Source organism: Dermacentor variabilis, chromosome 2 (genome assembly GCF_050947875.1).
Source record: "Dermacentor variabilis isolate Ectoservices chromosome 2, ASM5094787v1, whole genome shotgun sequence".
Taxonomy (NCBI): domain Eukaryota; kingdom Metazoa; phylum Arthropoda; class Arachnida; order Ixodida; family Ixodidae; genus Dermacentor; species Dermacentor variabilis.
Genome location: NC_134569.1, coordinates 194,457,336 through 194,480,755, shown reverse-complemented (window position 1 = coordinate 194,480,755; position 23,420 = coordinate 194,457,336). Strand labels below are relative to the sequence as shown.

Sequence of the window (23,420 nt, the reverse complement as noted above, 5' to 3'; positions counted from 1 at the left end):
TCTCAGTATGCACGCAAAAAACAAAGTGCATAAGCGTTCATAGCTATAGTAAGTCACTGGCAGTCATATAAGCTGGTGTACCTCAAGAAGCGCGCCTTGTTAGCCTTCGGTCATCGCAGACGCACGAGAACACCGTCTCAGCATTTTCTGTTGTTTAAAAGGGGTTGCGATCTTGTTTCCCTAAAAGCGGCAGTTACAAACAATGACGCAGGCGTTTATATCAAATTGAAAAACACGGTATAAAAGATATAGTCTCCAGTTTCCGCCACTATGCGTGGGCATTACCTTGGCATTGTTTAAACACTGCACTTTTGAAAGGTTGGGCAGCGCATGTTGCCAATATGCAAAGTACGCCTGGACAAGCACACCCACGCTGACACAATTACACTTAAGGATCCGAGGGTTCATTTTGTAGGCACAAAAAGCTATAATATGAGCTTGCTGTTGTTTGTCAGGACTGTGGTCTCGGCACCTACACGGGAAAAATAGGACAGTATCGTTCACTGCACGCTTCCCGGTGATGCTTACAAGGAAATCGCCGCCGCTTTGCCGACGTTTACACCGTGCGCCTTGCATACGCCGCTGCCGACACAGCACGCGCTCGGCCTTGGAACTGTCACGGATTCTTCGGCCGATGAAGGAACTTAGCCAATTCAGCGACGATAGGTAAAAATAAACAAAAGAAAGGAGGATAGGCAGCCTCAGTTGTGAAACGGGTGCACGCGGTTCACACCGTGGGCGGCAGCAGTTCGCTCGCGCGTGTGATAGACAAGCTATCCTTCTGCCAGCAGGTGCCCAGGACGCAAGTACACGTAGCACCCTGTCTCGCGCCGCCGAAGTCGGCGTGCTATCGAGTGACAAGGGGGGCGGCGCGTCCCCGCCAGCCTCCCATGACTACGTCGCCGCTGTTTCCTCAATGTGCGCGGTTGCCGCGTCTGCTTGGCAGCCAGTTTCCTTTTTTTTTTTTGCTTTCTACCCACGTTGGCAACGCTGTGCAAACGCTCTCTCAACGCCGCTCTCGTGTTGCCAGATGACCGCGCTTCGGGTATCCCTTTTCCCCGGAAGCTGAGCCCGAGGCACTATGACGAAATAGCGATGGGCCAGTAGAGTTTCCGCTCGCGTTATGCGTGCCCGATAATAAGGCGGCTTCGCGACTGCAGCTCGGCGTCGTACCAAGGGGACAGCGGACCGCTGAAAGCAACACGGCTGCGAGTTTGTTCTGCGTTTATGTCTCTTTGCCTCGAAGGTGGGTTTGCAACTTACTTTCGGAATGAGCGTAAGCTTATAGTAGCTTTGTTCACTTATAGAGTTTTATCTCCTTGAAGCTGAACACTTTCTGTTTCTGTTGTTTGTTTATGTATCTATATAATATTGCCGCTCTTGTGAGCACTTAGAATGTTCGTTAGTAGGTAACCATGGGCTGCCCTGCCGCTGCTGTGATGTCACGCGTGAATCAGGCTCTCCCATGTAAAATTTTATCAGCGATAAATAAGCACATACGGCGATTGCTCTCCAAATGGTGAGCTTTAGACCTATCACTCATATGGATCTTGCATGTGTTTTATAAAATTATGTGTCACCAACCACTTAGCTAAGTCCCGGCTCCCTGCCTTATTATGAGGCGTGCTCACAAATGCTCTTATACGTGCATATAAACGGACTGAAATTTTGTAGCAATGTGCAAGGAATGCCTCTATGTTGATATTCCAAAACATGCAATGAGACACTAATTATACCTTAGGCCGCTACTATTGCATTTCTTGCGTTATTTGTCAGAATAGTGCACCAAAAGCAGACTACTTATTAAGCAGGAAAAAAGAAGTAACAGATGATGATGATAAATAGGGTTTAACAGTGCAAGAGCCATGTGTAGTCAAAGAGGATAGGATTTATATGATGTATAGGATGACGTGAAATGCTATGGCAACTTTAAATTCGTTAAAAGTGATTTAGGGCACGTATTCCAATGGGAGGTGGTTTATGATTGAAGTACCATGCATGGCTACAGAGCAGAGATTACAATAAGTAAACTTCGTCAGTAAAACTAGAACAAGAGCGAATAGGTATAGGGTAAATTGAAACTTGGGAGTGGGCATTACTGCAAAAAACGTATCTGTTTTAGTATACCTACAAACGGTATAATTTGCCATGGTGCGCATTTAGAGCACTTGCAACGGAAGCGCCAGTAGGGCTTGGCTCCCATAGTCTCATCACAAAACAAGGCCTCGACGTGGAGGCTGTGTGTGCAGTGTATATTCGACTCTGGGTACTATTTTATCGGAACCTCCATCTTTAGCTAGGAGATGACTGTTTCAGCAGGAAACATTGATTTATCAGTAAGCAAAAAGGCAGGATGTGATGACAATGATCGATTATATACCGATTAGAAGTGCTTCCTTCTTTGCGTCACGCGCCCCTTGCATTTTATTATAAGTACGTACGCTATTGTTAACGTCTCTCCGCACTAATGACACTTGCAAGGATCAGCGTTGCATGTTTGTGGCCTATGCGTAGTCTTGCACAGGGAGACGTCCGCCATCTTTCTTGTCGCTCTAAAATGTATGATCGGAGATAAGCTTGTACGACAGGTAGTTTGTTCGCAGTTTGCTTGTTCCATTTCTCTTGCCAGAACGCTGGCAGCTTCCTCCTAGTGTTGGGCTTAATGTCTAAGAGACCAACGCGTCACACGCACTGCTAGACTGCTTGACTGATGTCGCCATTTTGTCGGTGTCGTTATTGTATATTATACTAGGGTGTACGGGAATGCTGCATGCTACTATGTTCGAGCCTGTTTGGTATGCTGCGGGCAGCGATGCAACGCGTTTATTGAAGGTAGGATTCTTGCTTTCCGTACCAGATCTAAGTTCTTGGACTAGACTAAGGGGCTCAAAATTGTAAATTATTGCTTTGGCTTGCTTACTTTGATTGACGTGTTTGACAGAATTTTGAATGGCGCGTGCCTCGACGCTAAACATGTTGAATTGTTTGTTTATCTTTTCTTCAAGCGGTAATTCAGTCCTAGTAAAGCATATGACATGGAATCCGGTGTTTTCGAACCGTGAGTATAACATTACGCCCCCCCCCCCATCGGTGCCTTGACTGGAGAAAAAGAAAGAAAGAAAACAAAAAAAAAACGTGGCTTTTAATTTTATTCAGACGAGCCTTGTTCGATCTTCCTCTGATTGAAATGTCACAGTAGATAGTGGGGCGCTTCCAACGAGGTACGCCAGGACGCTACGCTTGCACATTATTAAGAGGGAGTGATATACTGATGCTCTCGCAGAGGTTTCTTAAAGAGCAAATGGCTCGCGAATCTAAGAGTTGATATTTAAAATACAAATGTGGTACATTTTAACAGATACAGATTAATTAAGTTAAAAATTGTCCTAGGTGACACCCTAATAGAAAAGATATACAACGTTAAATTTTAACATGCAGCGGTCAGTTGCTTTCAGAAATATTATGCGTAATTTAAACCGAACATTCTATACAACGAAGCATCGGACTCTACAGAAAAAAAATATCAGCAAAATAACACAGCTACGAGAAAGAAACCAGAGAGAGGAGATAAAAGAAGCAAACTATTAAACATACATAGAAGAACATTAACATGCGCGGTAGCAGCTAACCAGTTATATTTTCCTACAAGAATTATTTCAGTAAAGAAAGAAAGCGAACGCAATAAGGAACGTGATTTGATTTCACATAAAATGCTATTCCAGTTTGATATTCCGGCAAAAAAGGCAGTTTTTTTTCCGCAGTAAGTTCTAGCTTTTGGGATTAGTAGGTTTTGTAGCTCTGCAAATATGGTTTTGTTAGTGTAAGCATGCCGGCTGTCTGCGAAGAGCAATGTTTATTGCCGATGGGACGCTGGAATATATAGAAACAGGAGCGTGACGTCGCAGGTCATGATGCCGAGTTGCTGGCAGCATGATGTCACCGTGACTCAGCTCTGCTACAGTTAGCATTGATTATACGTTCAAGAGTTACTGTTTGCGTAGAAGACCAAAAATTAAGATTGATAGCTTATGAAAAAGCAACTCACATAGACGAAGGATATTTACATTTTTATATATGACAGGGGAATGACATATAGATGGGCGAAATTTCATGTGTCTTACAGCCCGATTTCATAAGTGGTAAAGGGGTTTGAGGTGTGTGTTATATGTGTTGCCCCAGGATGACACGCGGTAAGAAAGATGACTATTAGCGTAAGCATAACATTGTCATGAAATATTGTGAGGCTGGAAGCAGAAACGTGTTCATGAATTAAACGCGTTCAATTACATGAATTCCAAACGAATATTTTCAAAGGAGCGATGTCACATGAAGGTCATATGTGGAACGCCTATCAAGGGTTATGCCAAGAAACTTGGTACTGTTAGAGGTACAGCGTGATTGTCAAACGGAACTGCTAAGCTGGAGTTTATGCGTAACAGGGGAGAAGGGAATACCATAAATGTGGCCTTAGAAGGATTAATATGTAACAAGTTTGCCTTACACCAGGACTGCACATGGCGAATGTCGTTGTTAAGTTTTTATTGAATAGGATTGCGAGATTTATCAGCGAAAATGGTAGTACCATCAGAATATAGTATACAACGAGATTGGAAAAGTACTGTAGTTAGAGGATCAATGAATACAAGGAACAGTAGGGGAGGTCCAAGAATAGACCCCTGGGGTACCCTTCGATTAATCATTTTTACTGAGGATCTATATTTGTTAATTTCAACAATGTGTTACCGGTTACTAATGTAGTTGCTAATGAACTGTAATGGCGGGTCAGTTATACCAAAGGACTTAAGTTTGTGTTACATAATGCGATTGTTAATCGTGTCAGATGCCTTAGTAAGGTCAATGAATATGGCTTCGACGAACATACCGCTGTCTATTGCTTGTTTGCTGCGATCAGAATAAGAGAGAAGGACAAGCTCAGTAGAAAGGCTTTGGCGAAAACCAAACTGATAAGAAGGTAGCAGATTAAATTTAGAGAAGTACATTCGTAAACGCTTATAAACAGTTTCTAAGTGACTATACTAACGAGCGATAGCATGGAGATCGGACGGCAATTGATAATAGAATCTCCGTCCCTTTTTGGTGACCTAGAGCTCTTGTGCCAACTTTGAGACAGCTTGGAAAAATATCGGACCTGAACATTTTATTTACTGTATTTGACTCAATGCGTGACAACCTGACAAAAGTTTTACCGTTGCGGGGCTTGTCATGTCTAAGCTCTGTTCTGTTGTCTTTACAGAAGACATTACTTGATGGATTTCCTCGAGTGACATAGGGTACATGCAAAATGAGTGCGTGCAATGTTGAGGGCTAGGTAAGACAGAATCAGGTGCGATATTTAATGAAGCACTAAAGTGGCAGCTAAATGCACTCTGTGTATCATTTGGATCGGTAAAACACTTGCCATTAGAAGAACTTCAGTTTGGCCTAGTTGGTATTTACTGTATATCATAGCGACCGCAAATAAAAACGGGGACAGCGGAAGAGCGTGTCGTTTATGTGTTCTCTTCCGCTGTCCCCGTCTTTATTTGCGGTCAATATAACATGCACTTGTCATTATGAATGGTTTCACTGAAGCATGGTTTCGACCTATTATTGTTAAGAAATTTCTTGATTATTTTCGATTTATTTTAATGTGATTTCTATTTGTCTTGATTTTGAGTTGGTGGTAATCGCGTTTGGCGTGTTTCAAAATAGCAGGAACGAAGTTGGTATATGTTTCAAATCTATACTTTAGCGTAACATTAAATGTCTAGATTTTGTGCTTCTTATGGAGTCGACTTTACTCCTCAGTGAAGCTCATCAGCGCATTATTAATCGAAGAATTTCGTGCTTTGCGAAAGCAGTGAGTTACCTTAGCATTAAATGTACACTCTTTGATATAATTAGTTATTATCTTGGAGAAAGACTGAAAGGCTATTTCATCATTGTCTTCACTGACAACGCCATCAAACTTAACGAAAAACTTCGCGACAATGACGTAGACAAGAAAGAGAAACGACAAACACTGGATCCCGTGTTTGTAGTTTCTCTCTTTCTTGTTTACGCATGTCTTTTCTACCTCTTGTCTACTTCTTGTCTACATTGTGAAGTTGGAACTACTCCAACTCGCCCAGCTCTCAGTTTTGGTGAACGCCACCCAAATTAACTGCACGGATCAGATCAATAAACCTCGCAGTATCGAACGAGGACCTCGTACGTGTTGGGCAACGTTCTAATCTGATAGACTCTGGACAAAGAAATAAGGAATTATGATTAGTAAACGTGAGATCAATTCCTCATTCTATGTGATCAGTTATCATACCAGGAAAGAAATGTGATCACTTAGGGTATTCGTGCCCGTTGTGTAACACCTAGTGGGAGCATTAATTGATGAGGAGGCACCCATAGCTGAGGAGGCACTGGATGTGGTATGAGCGCGAGTGATTATTAAAGTCAAGAAATTTAAAATTCACATCACCACAGAAGATTATGTTCTCATTTTCCCTAATTACGGAGCTTAAAGCTAATCCTAACTGCGAACAATAAGCTGAAAAAGATTATGGTGGAGAAGGGTACGTAGAAGGTGCTATTGTATCGGTGCTCTTTAGCGAGAACGCTTTCTGTTTAAATTCCCACCAAACAGATTCGCATTGCTCATTTCGAAATAAAAGATCAGTGCGACGTTTTGTAGGCGAACGACGAGGTAATTAAAATAGCAGACCCACCATTGCGTTGCCCATCTCGATTGCAATATTTCGAAGTGTATCCTGAAAACATATACAAGTTTGGAATCCATGTCGCGCGGCAGATGGTGTGCCCCGATTTGAATAAGTCGTCACCGATAATCAGCCCCGTGCGTTTATAGGAACGGTCTACAGGCTCTACACCATTTAAGAAGTGGCGCTCGTGTGGAGCAATTACCGGCACATTTTGCACAGCTAGGTCCACTTGTAGCTATAGGCACCCTGCGCATGACCAGGCAGCACCAGTGATGATGATGATAGCAATGATGATGGTGATGTTTACTGGCATCCACTTTCAAACGGGGCTGGGACAAATAGTCAGCTAGCCTGCCTGACTCAACCAGGTTTTATTGCATATATCGCGCTCTAGCCTTTTGCCTATCTGACCTCTGCGTAACTTTCATGTTTAGAACCTCGATCACTATAATATATCCTTATTAACACTTGCAATGACTCCGGTTCTGTCAATCTTTTGCCTGCTCTTTTTTCCACCAATACAATAATCGTCTCGTACATGTCTCGGCTGCTGGCCAGATAATGATTCTATCCGATTTGAATCAAAACGCTTTTGGAAGTTGGACACTCCCTATGGGTTTTGCTGGGTCAATATCTTAAATAACGTTGTCCCCTATCGAAAAGCGCCGCCGCACGGCCGTTTTGACGTTTCTTGGGGCATGGCCTCCAAGATGAGCCGACGCCCCAGCTCGGAGGCGATGGTTGGGGGAAGGGGAGCTGGCGCGGTTATCGCTATGGAAGTAACAGCCTGTCCGTGATCATAATGACAGGGTTCCTATAACTGCGAGGCTTGGATACCTTCTTTCGTGGCACACACTAGAGGAATTCGAAATCCCGAAGGTAACGCCGGAAGAAGTAAAGAAAGCCTTAGGAGATATGCAAAGGGGGAAGGCAGCTGGGGAGGATCAGGTAACAGCAGATTCGTTGAAGGATGGTGGACAGATTGTTCTAGAGAAATTGGCCACCCTGTATACGCAATGCCTCATGACCTCGAGCGTACCGGAATCTTGGAAGAACGCTAACATAATCCTAATCTATAAGAAAGGGGACGCCAAAGACTTGAAAAATTATAGACCGATCAGCTTACTGTCCGTTGCCTACAAAGTATTTACTAAGGTAATTGCAAATAGAATCAGGAACACCTTAGACTTCTGTCAACCAAAGGGCCAGGCAGGATTCCGTAAAGGCTACTCAACAATAGACCATATTCACACTATCAATCAAGTGATAGAGAAATGTGCAGAATATAACCAACCCTTATATATAGCTTTCATTGATTACGAGAAAGCGTTTGATTCAGTCGAAACCTCAGCAGTCATGGAGGCATTACGGAATCAGGGTGTAGATGAGCCATATGTAAAAATACTGGAAGATATCTATAGCGGCTCCACAGCCACCGTAGTCCTCCATAAAGCAAGCAACAAAATCCCAATAAAGAAAGGCGTCAGGCAGGGAGATACGATATCTCCAATGCTATTCACAGCGTGTTTACAGGAGGTATTCAGAGACCTGGATTGGGAAGAATTGGGGATAAAAGTTAATGGAGAATACCTTAGTAACTTGCGATTCGCTGACGATATTGCCTTGCTTAGTAACTCAGGGGACCAATTGCAATGCATGCTCACTGACCTGGAGAGGCAAAGCAGAAGAGTGGGTCTAAAAATTAATCTGCAGAAAACTAAAGTAATGCTTAACAGTCTCGGGAGAGAACAGCAATTTACAATAGGCAGCGAGGCACTGGAAGTCGTAAGGGAATACATCTACTTAGGGCAGGTAGTGACGGCGGATCCGGATCATGAGACGGAAATAATCAGAAGAATAAGAATGGGCTGGGGTGCGTTTGGCAGGCATTCCCAAATCATGAACAGCAGGTTGCCATTATCCCTCAAGAGAAAAGTATATAATAGCTGTGTCTTACCAGTACTCACCTACGGGGCAGAAACCTGGAGGCTTACTAAAAGGGTTCTACTCAAATTGAGGACGACACAACGAGCTATGGAAAGAAGAATGATAGGTGTAACGTTAAGGGATAAGAAAAGAGCAGATTGGGTGAGGGAACAAACGCGAGTTAATGACATCTTAGTTGAAATCAAGAAAAAGAAATGGGCATGGGCAGGACATGTAATGAGGAGGGAAGATAACCGATGGTCATTAAGGGTTACGGACTGGATCCCAAGGGAAGGGAAGCGTAGCAGGGGGCGGCAGAAAGTTAGGTGGGCGGATGAGATTAAGAAGTTTGCAGGGACGGCATGGCCACAATTAGTACATGACCGGGGTTGTTGAAGTATGGGAGAGGCCTTTGCCCTGCAGTGGGCGTAACCAGGCTGATGATGATGATGATGGTGACTTCAAGAAGAGAAAGCTCATAATACTTCAGGCAACGTCTACGAATTGCGGAGGTGGCGGTTGCAGGTGGTTTCAACGTGACCAGGGTACATGTTCTTCAAACTGTAATCAGCGGAGTGTATTGTCTGCCCTTCTATGACGTCCTGTTATTGTGCGCTGTTTCCGCTCAGGCAGTGCCAAGGCAGAAATTGATTATGATGCTTCCCCGCAGCATCATGTACATCGGGTTGTTGTTTATGGGTTTAATAACAACCGAAGAATTCATGCAGACTTCTGCGACTGCCACGCTGGTGTCGCGGTGAGGTGAAAGCACGCTGCGGTTGTGTCTTTGCACGTTCACAGGATGACGTCAAACTTGTGCACAAGTGTAGCGACGTACCTGGAATGTTCTTTCGTCTTGGGAAGGATATCGGGCTTCGGAAGAATTCACGAACTAAATGCAGAATTTAGTAACGGCTTGTTGGCTAGCCACGGTTTTTTATATAAGCATGAGTTTACCCTAGTTTTAGGTGCTTCAGGTCAGGGGTATGCCGAATGCCAATCAGCGAATGAGCTCTTTGCAGAGACAAATGACCTTTCACAATAACCCACATTGCTAGATCCTGTCGGCGATTAGCAAGCGCTGCTATCGAATAAAAAAACAACTAAACACAGTTTCAAATATTTATTGCCCGAGAAGCAGAATCAATGAAAAGGCAAAGTTCTCGTTCACAAAAAAAAAATAGTTCGTGCGTTTGAGTTGATTTTCCGTTCAGGATGGGGTTTTCAGAAGCGTCGTTAACTAGAACCATACCTGTAACGTTTGGCTTAGCCCAATCAAGTTGCTTGGCGTGATTACAATTTGGATTGAGGTGAAGCATACTAAAACACATCCGTCACATTGACACGCGCTGCCTCAGCCATCTCGCAACATCATCTGCTGCTTTGCAAAATGCTGTAGTTGGTCAAGTGTGCAAGTAACCGGCTGATAGAGTGGGGAATAGCAGATATCTTGGAATAAGAAGTCTGCTTTATGTGGGGGATTTCTCAACAGGGATTTATGAAACGGGACGGCAATCTGCAAGACGTCGGTACAAGAGAGAGAGAGAGAGAGATAACTTATTTGAATGAAGGCATAGAGGTCGGCCTGAGCTAACACGTTCTAGCCTGCTACTCTGCACAGGTGGAGGGGGAACAGGGACATAAAGGTGTGATGAGGGATGACGATGACATAGAAAGAGGGGTGCGCAACGGTGAAAGCAAGTTCAGCATTCTGATAATAACCATTCAGAAAGCTCATTCATGAAGCGACTATCTGGTTACGTATCTAGTCAGTAGCCACCAATTCAATTAATAATATTTGGGGTTTTACGTGTCAAAACCACTTTCTGATTATGAGGCACGCCGTAGTGGAGGACTCCGGAAATTTTGACCAGCTGGGGTTCTTTAACGTGCACCTAAATCTAAGCACACGGGTGTTTTCGCATTTCGCCCCCATCGAAATGCGGCCGCCGTGGCCGGGATTTGATCCCGCGACCTCGTGCTCAGCAGCCCAACACCATAGCCACTGAGCAACCACGGCGGGTCCACCAATTCAACTGAACTTAAAGGCGCTAGGACGAAACCGGTGTGTGTGCCTCGCCTGCGTGAGCAGCACAAGTGCCAAACAAAAGCTTTATAGCATGTAAAGGGCTGCGATAAGCAGCTCCAGCACGGCGAGCACCTGCAGGGCACTTGTAGCGGCCGGATTCTGGAGACCACCGAGAATCACGCGCATTGACTCCACCAGTTGCTTCAGCATTTCCTGTACGCTCTCTTTCTCATTGTGTCCATCTCCTTGCTTGCCCGTAGTGCTATCGGTTTCATTGGCCCTATCATTCTTAGCTTCATGGCGCAGAGGACCACTAGGGCCCACTGGCATGGCCGTGGGCCTAGAGGGCAGCAAGGGCTATTCCGTGTATGTATCAGCCGGTGGAGGTGAATGTTTCTCGCGTGCTGTCATCAACCTTAAATTAGCAGTACGTGCCGTTACCGTCCTCGATGCACGCACAGGCAGAGGTGGTCGTGGCCCCTGTGCCCCGCTATGTAGTTCTTCTGAAATCGCTTTGTGGCGCTTCTTTCGTGAGCGTTGGTCAAGTTGGCGAACAGATTGGGCAGCCTCTTTACGTGAAGATTGGTCTCTTGCCTTTTTTCGAAGAATACGAACTTCTTGTTTCACCTTTGGGCATTCCTTCGAAGTCGCTTCGTGAGAGCCAGTATAGTTGGGACATTTAAATGAAGACGCCTCACAGTCGGTGGTATTATGCTTGTACATACAGCACTCACGTGTCCTATCTTTAGACATTTCCGGCACTGAACAGGCCTAGGAACCAATGGTCGTACACGGTTATCACGTAGCCAACATTGACAGACGCTGGTAATGTCGCAGAAGCAAACATTAACTTGATACATCGGGAGTTCCCCAAGCGATGAATCACAAGAATGCGCACCGATGACCTCAAAAGACTCTTGAGGTCCGCATCCTTCATGTCAAGCTCCACGTCGGAAATCACACCAGTCGTTGTCTCATTCACGTAAGTAATAAAGGAGTGGACGGCGATTGCGCTTAACTGTGGAATGGTCTTTAATTTCTCCAGTGTTGCGGAATTTTTCACATCTATTGCCAGGATGTTCTTGCGAGCGTTGATCCTGACCTCGTTGATTTGACCAGGGGCCACACTTTCAAAATATTTGGTTAGAAACTCCCTGCTGAGGCAGTTAATGCTATGTGACGTTGAGAGCGACACGTAAGAAACCAGGAAGGATTCCTGCTCACTCTGATTCGATGAAGTCGTCTCAGTCGACATACGGCGCATCTTCTTCATACAGCGGCCTATGACTACGGTGTACTCGCAGAGTCCATGGCTTCTGGCGTTGAGCTCTCCCAGAAATCGAGCTAGTCCGAGCTTCTAAAGGCACGTTGTCCAAAAGTGAGCGATGAAGCGGATGACTAACCTTGTTCAGGTGGTCGTGGGAACATCTGCTTGCTCATCCGTCATTAAGTGACTCTCACGGAAATAAATGTGATGACGTTAATCGTGTTTTTAACGTCCGAGTGGCATTCATCAGCTGTTAGAATTCGCATTACTTTCATCAACTCCGTACGTGTTACGCTCCGTTTCCTCAACAAAATAGCCGCAACCGAGTGGAAAAGAAACGTACTGCAGGGAACTCGATCACCTTGCCATCAAAACAGATTAAATGAAAATACCGAGTATGTTGATGACTTTCTTCTAAGAGCCAGCTGGGTTCAGAGTTCGGGCCATTGCTTCTCCAATATGCGGGCTGGCAATAGGCTTCGTACCAGGAGCATTGCTGTAAATATTGTGCAGCCTACAGCTCAGTAGGTTTCGCGGTTTGGACGCGGACGCATTGCAATTAACGTGGAGAAACTCGGTTTTCAGGTTAAAGGGACACTAAAGTTTAATATTAAGTCAATGTGGACTGTTCAAATACCATTTCAGAAACTTCGAAACACTTGTTTCATGCGAAGAAAAGACTTATTTTAAGAGAAAAAACGTTCAGAAGCGTCAGCGTACCTCTAGCGCAGTTCAAATCGCCCGCCCTCCGATCGAGGAGTGGTCACGTCATGGTCTCATAGTGACGTTGTGCCGTCGGTGAGCAAAACGGCGCCCGCAGACGGCGCTACGGCTTTTCTGCGCAAAACGCAAACGCGCGGCCAGGAACAGAGCCAAGACACAGCCGACAGGAGCGCGAAAGTGGAACTATGGTGGCTAGTGGAAGGGAAAGTGCGACGATAAGCTGGTTCTATATTTTGTGACGCCAACTTCAACGCTCGTTGCAATGGACGACCCTGACAACGACACATTGGTTCGCGATGCTGGGCTCGACTTCAGCGATTTAAGCACTGATGAACGTGACCTGCTGCTGAGGGCTCGCGCTGCCGGCGTCGACTACGACGGCAACTGTATGTCATGGCTGTACATATACGCACATTTGTATCTTTTCCTTCGTGAAAGCCAAATGCCGCACTCACCGCCCCGTCTTCAACCTGCAGTTGTTCTTGCGCTTCGGAGAATGCAGGCAAGACCGACGGAACAGCGCTACGGGAAAGGCACTTTGAAAGGCACTCCACACGACTTCAGTAAGTCGGCGCTGAGCTCGTAATCCTCTGGACGAAAGTGCAGCGAGCACACTATGCGATTTTTCGGCTCTTTGCGAACGCGCTGTGGAAGAGGTACGGCACTTAACAACTTCGAACGGAGGTTCACTCGTTGGTACAAAATAATGAGTAACGTTGGATTCGCCGCTGCAACTGCCCTTGGCCAAGTTCCGCGGACCGTTCGCGCATCCCACGACATCACACGGACGTGGCATTCTCGCTGCTTGTTCCAAATGCAAGTTTCGCGAGTCAGCAGAACCAGCGCAGGACGACGCGATAACGAAACAACTGAAACTCCAATGCGCGCTCGGCGCCGAGTCGAGAGCGCAGAGTCGAGCAAAAACGAAACCTTTCGACCACCCATACTACTGAAGGGTAACGTCAAAATGTTATTGTTTCTCAGAATCGAACAGGAGTAGACAAGTAGCATTTTCTTCCGTCTCATAACCTAATGAAATGACTTTTTTTTTAATACGAGTAGTTCCCCGCAGGGGCGTTTGCGTCAGCAGGCGTTTGGTGAGTTGCGACCCCACGTACCGAGGGTTGGACACGAGGGTTGGACACGAGGGTACACGAGGGTTGGACTCTCCCGTGTGTAGCCGTGCGCGGCTTAGCCGTGTCCGGAGAAAAGGGGATCCTGGGGGTTGAGCCGATGCCGAGTTTTTGGACCTTTAAGGCCCCCCGGAGGAGGAAACACACCTCTTTGGCCTCTGCTTCACGTAGACGGCACCCCCGGACTGACCCACCCGGGGGAAATCGGCAGTCGCCTTTTCCTGTCCTTCTCTCCAATCTTTGTCTTTCTCTCCCACTTTTGCATCTTTCCTGTCTTCTCTTCACTTCTTTTACTTCCGTATTTCCTGGTGGCAAGGGTTAACCTGGTGTAATTATCCAACCTTGGGTATGTATAGTAAGTTATAGTGGCGATGCATGGCTGGCATCTGCAGGTACTTTCCCGGCCCTGTAGCGTCCCCTTTTTGGGCTCGGTGGTGGGTGGTCACTATCGCCGCCGAATTTCCAAACTTTGTATGGCAAACGCTTTTCCCCCACTGCCTGATCGCTCCCTGAAGAAGGGGCGCACCAATGAACAATTCAACTTTTTTATGCAACCGAAAGTGTCCTTTCCTAAATACCACGTTGTCCACAGTCAGCACGGCACGAAGACAGTCCGAATGATATCACCATTTCTTGTTCACAAATCTATCACTGAAGCAATAGGCCCAGGTTATAAAGTAACGAAGATGGGAAGTGGACATCTTCTACTCGAAGTTCGCGACAACCACAATATGACAAACTCTTAAAACTTGTAGCATTTGGGGACATTCCCGTTTCCGTAGGCCCACACAGGTCGATGAACACAGTGCGTGGTGTCATCTCGGAAGATGACCTTCTCGAACTTACCGAAAGCGAATTATTAGAAGGATGGCAAGAGCAGAACGTTGTCAAGGTACAAAGGATAAAAATAAGGCGAAATGACAAAGAAATGACTAGGCACATAATCATCACTTCTGGAACTAGCAACTTACCAGACTCAATAGAAACAGGATACTGCAAACTCCGTGTAAGGCCACACATTCCTAACCCACGCCGATGCTTCAAGTGTCAGCGGTTCGGGCACGGTTCGCAAAGCTGCCGAGGGCGCACTACTTGTGCAAAATGTGCATCAAATGAGCACTCGTCCGACACTTGCAATTCCACCATCCGTTGCGCGAACTGTGAAGGGGATCACCCCGCATACTCTCGTTCTTGTCTATCCTGGAAAAAAGAAAAACAAATAATCAAAATCAAAGTAAAAATGAACCTTTCCTTCCAAGAGGCGCGCAAACGCTTCTCCATCAATCAATCTAGTCCATCCTACACCGATATTGTGCACCGGGGGGCAGCGCTACATGCTTGGGCGTCCGCCCAAGTCACACGGAGTGTGACGGCGGTTACGCCATCAGCCCCCCCCCGGCTGGAACAGCCAGCGCTGTACCGGCCCCCACAAAGGAGGACCAGCAGACCCTCGGGCCTGTTGGACGCAAGGCCACTGCACGTGCAGATAGGCCCACCACCCCCGCGAACGTGCCCGCTGCGCAGGCGCTATACCGCCTCCGACGAGGTGATGAATACAAATTGAAATCCGGCGTCTCAGACGTCGAAGGAACGGCGCAGCTCCCTTGAGCGCGCCCGGAAGATAGAGAGATCTCGTTTCACGGGGCCTGGAAAGGTCTCGTGAGATAACCTACTCCATATTTCTTAGACACGCAGCACAAAACACATACATTATGGATACACAGATAATACAATGGAACTCCACAACCTAGACGACATTAAGGAACTCTTACATAAGTATAGTCCAAAGGTGCTGTGTGTCCAAGAAACACATCCTAATCCTTCACGCACGAACTTTCTCCGGCAGTATACCGTTTATCGAAAAGACCGCAACGACGCCCTCACCTCGTCTGGCGGCGTGGCAATAATAGTAGATAAGGGTGTTGCTTGCCGGCAACTACAGGTTAAAACAACTCTAGAGGCAGTTGCAGTCCGTGCGGTACTGTTTAATAAACTGATCACAATTACCTCTGTATACATAACCCCGAACTACACTCTAAAAACTGTTTCACCCTTTAGGGTGTATATTTGTCGCACAACAATAATTATCATCTGTCTTGCCCGCGTTTCCTTTCTTTAACGCTGCGAGCCCGGTACTTCCCGGTCACGAACGCCATGCGCGTTATCAGTGTGACGCAGCATTCTCGACAGGAAAGTAGCGAGCACCGAGTTTTCAAGAAAGGAAAAGCAAGCAAGGCAGATGACGATTATTGTTGTGGGACAAATATACACCCCAAAGGGTGCAACTGTTTTTAGAGTGGACCAACTTTCAAAAACAGAATTTCACACCTTTATCTATGAACTGCCCGAACCCTACATTGTCGTTGGAGATTTTAATGCACACAACACCCTTTGGGGAAGCCGTCGTTGTGATACCAGAGGACGCTTAGTTGAAAACTTCCTCCTCACTACAGATGCTTGCTTGCTTAATGGGTAAGAACCTACATTTTACAGTGTCGCAAACAAAACATTCTCATCTATCGATTTAAGCATCGCATCGAGTTTTCTCTTGTCGCATCTGGAGTGGAACGTAATTAAGAATCCCTACGGGAGCGATCATTTCCCCATTGTCATAAAACTAACAAAAGGTGATGAGTGCTCTCCACATGTCTCCCGGTGGAAAGTCGATTGTGTCGACTGGACACGATATAGGGAGATGACACATTTGACTTGGAATGCTATCTGTAATCTTTCTATAGAAGATGCAGTGGCATATTTCACGGCGTTCATAGTTGATGCGGCGTCAATATGTATCCCCGTAACAAATGGATCGTCCTGCAAGCGACGTGTTCCATGGTGGAACGATGACTGCAAAAAAGCGCGTAGAAATCAAAATAAAGCTTGGAACAACCTTCGAGACTGTCCAACTACGGAGAATTTGATTATTTTTAAGAAAATAAAGTCTGAGGGTAGAAGAAGGCGGCGCCGTGCCCCAAGGGAAAGCTGGCAGAGATATATTTCTAGCATTAACTCTTATACTGACGAACCAAAAACCTGGAACAGAGTGAATAAAATCAAAGGTCGGCAAACTCATCCTCTACCATTAGTAAAGACACAAAGAAATACTATTCAGGACCAAGCTGACTCACTAGGGGCACATTTTGAAAACATTTCTAGCTCATTGCATTACTCCGATGCATTCCTTAGATACCAGCAACAAGCTGAGAGACTGCCTCTGGACCTAAAAGCAAAGAGCAATGAATCCTACAACGGTCCTTTTAATATGGCGGAATTTCAGGCTGCACTACATAGTTGTAATAAATCAGCGCCTGGAACCGATCGAATAATTTACGAGATGATTCAACACTTACATCCCGAAGCACACAAAACACTCCTCTCTCTTTTTAACGCCATATTCTCTGCCAGCTACATCCCGACAGCCTGGAGGCGAGCAGTCAATCCCTATTCTGCAAGAGGGCAAGGACCCGTCTTTGGCCAGCAGCTATAGGCATATAGCCCTAACAAGCTGTCTATGCAAGTTTTTTGAGAAAATTACTAACCGTCGCCTGGTGCATTTTCTTGAAAGTAACAAGATACTAGATCCCTTGCAGTGCAGCTTCAGGGAACATAGATCCACAACAGATCAACTTGTCCGTATCGAGACAAATATCCGGCATGCCTTTGTGCACAAACAGTTTTTCTTATCAGTATTTTTAGACATGGAGAAAGCATACGATACTATTTGGCGTTTCGGAATCCTTCGTGATCTAGCTGGAATGGGCGTCCGAGGCAACTTGCTAAAGGTGATTCAAAGTTATCTGTGCAACCGCACATTTCATGTTCGGATCAGTAACGTCCTCTCTCGTCTATTTACTCAGCAAACAGGTGTGCCACAAGGTGGAGTGCTGAGCTGTACTTTATTCCTTGTAAAAGTGAATTCGCTCCATACTATAATACCACGTACAATGTTCTATTCCGTATACGTGGATGATATCCAAATAGGTTACAAGTCACGTAACCCTAGCATCTGCGAGCGACAAGTGCAGCTTGGCCTGAATAAGTTGTCTAAGTGGGCAGAACAGAATGGCTTTAACCTAAACCCTGAAAAAAAGTACATGCATTCTCTTCTCCAATAAGAGAGGCATAATACCGGAGCCCGTTATTGACCTTAATGGAGAAAGGCTATCTGTGAGTCATGAACATAAATTTCTAGGCCTCATTTTAGACTCTAAATTAACTTTTATCCCACAGTTAAAATATTTGAAACTAAAGTGCTTGAGGACAATGAATCTACTGAAGCTCTTGTCCCGCACATCTTGGGGAAGTGACAGAAGGTGCCTCTTCGGCTTATACAAAAGTCTTATACGGTCACGCCTTGACTACGGAGCCATTGTGTATAACTCTGCCACGCCTAGTGCTTTGAAGATGCTCGATGCCCTCCACCACTTGGGTATCCGTCTCGCTGCTGGTGCGTTCAGGACTAGCCCCGTAGAAAGCCTGTATGCTGAATCTAACGAATGGTCCCTACATCTTCAAAGAACATATTTAAGTCTTTCTTACGCCCTCAAAGTGAAATCAGATTTCCATCATCCATGTCATTCAGTTATTCACGACCTGTCTACGGCTAGGCTTTTCCGTAACCGCCCAGGCACTAGACCTCCTCTGTCCCTTCGATTGGAAGCATTGTCCGAAGAAACGGGCGCGTCGATTGTAGAGAATGTCATAATGGCAACTACGCGGCTTCCACCGCCCTGGGAGTGGAAGACTATGGAATGTGACGTGTCGTTTGCAGAAATATCAAAACGAGCACCCGAGGCACACATACGCTCACATTTTCTTGAGCTTCAGGTAAAGTATTCTTGCGCTGAATTTTACACGGATGCCTCTAAGTCCGCTTCTGGTGTTGCCTACGCAGCACTAGGACCAGCATTTTTAATATCCGGTACATTGAACCCACATACATGTATTTTTACAGCGGAAGCGTATGCAATACTCTCTGCAGTAAAGCACATCAAGCAAACGAATCTGACTAGGGCTATTGTGTTCACAGACTCATTGAGTGTAGTCGGAGCCCTAATGAATGTACGTATACATAAAAACACAGTCTTTAATGAACTGTATACATTGCTATGCTCAGCTCATAGTGCTAAACAAATGATCATCCTATGCTGGGTACCTGGCCACTGTGGTATAAAAGGCAACGAAGCTGCTGACGAGAAAGCTACTTCAGTAGCTTTTAGTGACACGGACATAAACATAGCCATCCCAGCCAGAGATCTTAAAGCATACTTGCGGCACAAGCTGAAAATACACTGGCAGCAACAGTGGAGTACTCAGATATCAAATAAATTGCACTTGATAAAACCCAAATTAGGATATTGGGTATCGGAGAGAACATCACGATATAACGAAGTGTTTCTTTGCCGATTAAGAATAGGACACACTTACGGCACTCACTCTTACCTCTTGACTGGGGGGCATCCTCCCACTTGTGGTAAGTGCGGCCAAAATCTCACAGCTCTGCACGTTCTTATTCAATGCACTGCAATAGAAGCACTGAGAAAAAGGTATTTCATCTCTGCATATCGCGAAAATATTCCTCTTCACCCGAAATTTTTTCTCAGCAATGAACCGCTTTTTAATCCGAAACTAGTTTTAGAGTTTTTAGCTGAAACAGACACTCTGGAAATCATTTGGCCAGGGAATTTTTAGCGCACGTATAACAGCTCCTGTACTCAAAGGCTCTTCCGAAGCTGAAGTGTCGATGTTATGTTTTATTGCGTCATGCTGTTAACTAAACCCCATTACCATAGCCCACAGCACTACTTAGTGTCATTATTTTAGCAACTATACATTTTGCGCCATCCACAGAAAGCGATTTTAGGCCTTTTTACAGCCACGTCACATATACCATGAGAAATTCATTATCTAATTCATTGTCTACACCATTCACAATACACCGTTAATATCACCTTTGTCATGGCGCTCTTTGGCCATACCTGGCCCTTGCGCCATAAAACACCACACATCATAATACGAGTAGTTGAGTCCCTGTGAGACAAATTATGATGAATAGTGCCTTCGTCATCGGTCTAGTACCGGAATGTCGCTGGGGCGTCTGAAATCGTGTCATGCATTTACCTCAATTTATCGGTTACTAAAGCTCTGTTCGCGATTATATTGACACCTTAGACTTTCTAGAGCATTGCGTTATCACTTTAACTTGACTTCATAGCAACCTTTAGTGTCCCTTTAAGTGTAAAGGATCCAGAATAAAACCCAAGTGAATTGCCCGTCTGGTCTCTGTTTATTGACGCTGCCACAACTGCTGCAGCTCTCAAATTGTGCTTGCGTCCCTGCTAGAGGCGCCCTCGTCGCGGCTGGGGTTACATCTGGAGGGTGCCTATAGAGAAACTATTCCTCGGTATGAGTCGAGAGGAGAATAATTTAGGACATCGGGGAAGTACCGTCGTCCGGAAATTAATATCTATGGGCACATGATGACTATACGAGTATACACAGTGACCTGGCCTTGCATTGCCATTTAATCAGGCGGTGTCATTTACAAGCATGCAATCTTATCAAATGCTCTAGCGGTGGCCGTTATATACGCTTAAAGGGGGAGCCACCTTTTGAGGGCGCTGCAGGAGCTAGCGAAAAGATCAACCGCAATAATGCACAGCCTGTACTTCATGCTTGGCGCCAGTGTTCCCCTGTCATGCCTTTTTCGTCACTTGCTCCGTCATCTAACCAGCAGCCCAGCGCGGGACGAGCCAACACGTAGCGGCGGGGACCGATATTAAGTGCAGTGGCATATGTAATACAATATTCTGGTCTATACTAAGCAGAGTTCGCAGATGCCCGTCAGTGAAAATAATTCTTAGCTTTTTAGATTAAACGTGACTCCTCGTGAGCGGGCTGCTACATGCTGTCGCTCGCAATTCGTGATGTACGCAAATTGCTAATTTCAACTTAAATGGGGTATTCACAACCAACAACGCTGATTTCTCGCTGAGTTCGGTCATGGCTAGAAGTCGGCGCTGTCCTGCTCTCACGAAGTCAGACTTAGAGGGAATTAAGGAAGGTACACTTCGTATCCAGCCGCGCCCTCTCACTAGCAAAGTGAGAGTTTTTACTACATTAATCCTGCCTATTTGGTCCAATGGCTAACACCTTTTCCCTTAAGGAGGCTGGATCTAATCGTTGATGGCATTAAATTATTTACCAATCTGCCCAAAAGCAGCACACATGCATAGAGGGCAGAAATGAAGTTTTGATTTTCGGCGACAGCTTTTGGGAAGTGGGGGGGGGGGAAGTAAAAATTGCACCAAAGCCTACCCATGCGAGAAGTGCTTAGAACACTAAAACGATAACATGAAAATTGCATAAAAATCACTTTCATAACTCTCATTGTCGGACTTTCATGTCAGATAGCTCGGTGTGCACCAGATGGTCATAATTACTCATTTACAGCTTCTCTCATCGGAGGTGCAGCCCGCCTGTTGTGTACAACTAAAGGTTTCTACAGGCTCAAGTAGTAAGTCAGGGCGCTAGCCATGGCACCAACCCACACCCTTAAGATAGTGCACGATGAGCAAAAGATTTCAATGGTTTTAAATTTCAAAGCAAAAGATTGTGTGCGACGGCACATCGTGCGAGGCTCAGAAGTCGCAAAATTTCAGTTTCTGATGACTACTGCGCAGCCAATAGGCTCACTAGCAGGAGGCTAACTGCGTTCGCAAAATATTTGCCTGGATCGCCAGCTTTTAAGCTTCGCTACGATAAGCTTGCTCTCAATCAAAAGCGATTGGTTTATGACGCCAACACAGACAATGTTCCCGAGCTTGCCCAAGCCGCATCATCGTTCCCTTCCCGATAGCGCGTCTCATGACTCGAAATCACGCACGATGTATCCGCATCTGTGTACGAAACTGCTGCTGCATGCGCGATGGGCAACAGTTTGGGTTCAAATCACGCGCGTCTCACTTAACGATCAGCGATGGGCAGTGGTTATTGACGCCCTGTGTCTTTCCTCTACACTAACATTCGAAGTGTTTTAGGCGAAAGAGGCGATGTCAGCGCAACTGTAAACACGTGCGATTCTGACCTAGTAGCACTTACCGGGACATGGTTAAATGCTCATGTAGGTTACGGCGAAATCTTTACTCGCACTAAGCCTATCACTGTCTATCGTTGAGACAGCGACGGAAGACAAGGGGGATGAACATTGATCGCGGTTGCTGCTATAGCCTATTTATTTATTTATTATACCTCAAAGGCCCCAGAGATGGGGTATTACATGAGGGATGGGCTTAGTTTAACAAAACCGTGATTCGAGAGCAGCCTTGAAGTGTTGTGCGTCGGAGTGGTGCGTGACGTCGGCAGATAGACCGTTCCAGTCCCTTGCAGTTTTCCCAAAAAATGATCGTAGATGGGAGCTAGTCTGCGCAGGGGGAGGATACACGGCTTTTCTGTGGTTAATGCGGCTGGACTGACGGTGGGCTGGTAATATAGCTGAAATCTGGAGTGGTGAATGATAGAATTTGTGAAAATTCTATCATTCAAGACACAGTCTAGAAATCAGACTTCGTGATTTTAGATTAGTAAGACCGGCACGGGTTTTTAGTTCAGACACGCTTGCATGATCAGAATATTCAGAGTATATAAACCGGGCTGCACGGTTTTGAACTGATTCCAGTGTATTAGATAGGTTATGTTGATGAGGATGCCAGACGGAGCATGCATATTCTAACTTAGGGCGGACATATGTAACATAAGCTAATAATTTTACTGATGGGGGAGCAAGTCTTAGGTTCCAGCAGAGAAAACCGAGGTTTCGATTCATGGCATTTGCTAAGTTAATGACATGATGTGACCAAGTTAGGGTAGTTGAAAAGGTTATGCCGAGGACCACATTAATATCGCATGTAATATCGAACCTGTCTGGCGCGGTGTCATCTTGAACAACAAAATACACATAATCGGTGTGTGTTATCGTCCACCTCATGCAGAAATTTTGTTCTTAAATGAATTGCATGGCGCAAATTATTCTGCCCTGATTCTATCCCCATCATAGTCAGTAACGCTTCATGGAGACAAATTATCCTACAATAAACTGGACATCTCCGCCACCATGATGCACACTGTATTCTTCGCATTACCAAGCGTTCCTTCACCCTTGTTCTCATCTTTATTTTACTCAATTTGTTGATGCTCCCACGCGCCATGTCGGCAGTACTGCAAACCTTCTTGACCTAATTCTGATCACTAACTGTGGTAGGTAGGCATGATATGGGGGCACGACAACTTTCATGCCCGGTCTGAGCGAACACTCTTTACTTGAATTTGATCTATGCTTTATTGCATCCCCAGTTGCGAAAAGACGACATGTTATATTTCACTACAATAAGACAAGTTTTGAAAGGATCAATGGTGTACTTTCGCTTTTTCTTGATAGCTTTCTTCATGGCTTTAAATATGCTTCTGTCCAAGAGAACTGCGACATGTTGGCAAACCTAATTTGAAATCTTTGAAAGGCCTAGATTCCCTCCAAAATAATACTAACAAATACGCGCACCATGGTTCAGCTCATATTCAAATCAACTTTCTAACACAAAAAAGCGCTTATTTTGGACCGTCGAAATGCG

General features: G+C 45.5%; 1 protein-coding gene across 2 annotated transcripts in view; it reads left to right on the top strand.

Moving 5' to 3' along the window:
- The first annotated feature begins 1,046 nt into the window (after positions 1-1,046).
- LOC142573018 (proline-rich protein 5-like) overlaps positions 1,047-23,420 on the top strand; it is a 79,329-nt gene continuing 56,955 nt past the window's right edge. Inside the window, exon 1 of one of the 2 annotated variants that reach the window (XM_075682511.1) lies at positions 1,047-1,246. The gene's annotated coding sequence lies outside the window, so the exon portion shown is untranslated. The remainder of the gene's footprint in view (positions 1,247-23,420) is intronic. The other variant, XM_075682510.1, reaches the window with a different exon arrangement.